Source organism: Porcisia hertigi, chromosome 36 (assembly GCF_017918235.1).
Source record: "Porcisia hertigi strain C119 chromosome 36, whole genome shotgun sequence".
Lineage (NCBI taxonomy): Eukaryota > Euglenozoa > Kinetoplastea > Trypanosomatida > Trypanosomatidae > Porcisia > Porcisia hertigi.
In genome coordinates this window covers 2,783,856-2,786,326 of record NC_090595.1, presented here as the reverse complement: position 1 = coordinate 2,786,326, position 2,471 = coordinate 2,783,856, and positions in this window count along the sequence as shown.

Here is a 2,471-nt window from a genome sequence, read left to right as displayed (position 1 = left end):
GAGATCGACGAAAATAATGAAAAAAAAAGGAAAACATTTGAGAGGGAAGAAGAGGATGGAGGAGGGAGGGGGGAGGGGCGTGCGTGAAAACGATGATGGATCTGTTTCTTTCTATTCTTCTTTCCTACTTAATCAGATGGAAGTAAAAACATCACATGTTTTGCTGTTTGTTTTGATCTCCTGCTCTGGGTTTTTTGTGTTGTTTTCGCTTCTCAACATCACACTATAGAGGGAGAGTAAAGACAGCGTCACAGGTCGATGAGCAGCCAGCAAGCGAAGAGAGGAAATAAAGATGAACATAATCAACAGAGAAGCTAGGAAAACTAATCATATGGGGAAACTCAAGGAACACTCATGGAAGAGGAAAGGGAGAAGAAAAGTAGCAGACGTAAAGGAAAATGGGAGAGAGAGAGGTAAGAAAAAAAACTGACAAGATGGGGAAGAGAGGAAACGGGGGGGAAAAACAAGATAAAAAAAATTGAAGACGCGCAAGGAGAGGAAAAACAGGATAGAATTCTCGACGGTGATAAGAGTGGGGAGGTTCATCTCTGCCTTTTCCCCCTCCACTTTTTCTTTTTTTTTTCGCTCGGGTGTTATTCTCCCCGTTTCTCTCTGTTTTTCCTGTTCTTTTGTCTTGGTCACTGCGTACAGAAAAAGGGATAAACAAAAAAAAACGAGTGTGAAAAAAAAAAGACCAGTGGCGCAAGCGGCGGTACTAAAAGAGGTCTAGCAGGAAAGAAGCAAATGAGCGGAGAACGGGGAAAAAAAAAAGGATGTCTGGATCGAGAGATGTAAAAATTTATTCTTTTCCATCCCTTCACAGAACCTTTGTTGTTTTTTTTTAAACAAGACACTCAGCGAATAAAAAGACGGAGACCTGGACGTAACACAATAACACCAAAAAAAAAAGAGTGAGGTGAAGAAGTAAAATGTATAAGAGAGCTCACAGGGGAACATTGAAGTAACAGAGGGAATTTTTTTTTGAATTAAAAAGAGAAGGGAAAAGACGAGAAAACAGGGGGGAAAGAACGGGAAGAGAAACACGAAAAGACCAGGGGTAACGTTAGACCTCAAGACCACCACACTAAAGCCGGTGAGAACTAGAGGTATAAGGAGGTAGCTCCTGAACATATATATATATATACATGCGCGTATGTGTATGCGTGTATAAACTGGAGAAGGGGGGAGAAGAGAAAACACCCAAGAAACAAATTAATGGAGTACTCAAGAGACGAAGAAAAGGGCACACATGCAAACAAAACGAAGCGTCACAGAATGTAGAAATGGGAGAGGATGCACAGAGAAGCAAACGCACTCCTTCCCAGCAGGGAAAGAAGAGCAAGCCTCGATCATGAAAGAGAGAAGACGGAAGAGAAGTAGACAAACGAGACGTTGCAGCCAACTGAGAAGATACACACCCGCCTCGCTCACACACGAAAAAAAATGCGAGACTGAAAGTGGCTTTGGTCAAATTGGAGGCGCGTGACTGCAGACGCAACGTTTTCCTCCTTTATATATATATATATAACGATCGTTGTGTGGGGGGGTGGGGGGGGCATTGTGTGTGTGTGTGTGTGTGTGTGGATGCATCATATACGAAGAAAGAGCACAAACAAGGCAACAGATATTTCATGTTCGTTGCTTTTTCGCTTGCCTCTTCTTTGAAATCTCCACTTACTTCTCGTATTCTTTTTGTTTTTTGAGATGTAGAAAAGCCGCCGCCCCCCCTTCTCTCTCTCTCTCTCTCTCGCAATGAGGTGCTTCCCTTTTTCTCTCTTGAACGTCTGTATTGCCATTTCCATCATTTAAAGTGTTCGATCGATCACACTCAACAAAAACTTAGATTCAAATGTATGCAGAGGGGAGGAGGGGAACGTTCTCGTGCCACTATCAGGTGAAGAGCGCAAAAGAAAAAGAAAAGAAACGAGTAAAGAAGGCTCGATTGTGCCAGACCCTCCCCTCCCCAAACGCCTCTTTCTTTTGAGAAACTGCTTGAACTGAAATGACTTGTGTGCACACACACACACACACACTCAAAAAAAAAAAACGAGGAGTGAAGGGGGAGAGAGAGAGATGGGAGCTGCGAAATAAAATGTCTCCATATTGCACAGAGACTGGAATGCCTCGCATGTTCACGTCTTCTCACGCTGCCATACGGTTGGCCCTACTGCGTCTCAATGGGAGACCAGGCAAAGTGACCGACAGAAGAAACTCAACAAAAAAAAATAGAAGTACAACGAGCACGCACCACTTGTAAAGCAAGTTAGAAAAGACACGGACCTGCAGGAGCAGAGAGGGAGAGAGAAAAAATGAAATAGGAAGTGCTCAAGAAGCGAGAAGAAAAAAGGAGACCACGAAAAAAAAAAGAAGCCGGTGATAGAGAAGCAATATATAACAAGAGTCGAGCATAGACGCTCTAGAAAGCGGGTGGCATGGTGGGTAGAGGAAAGGCGGGGAGAGTGTGGGGCAGT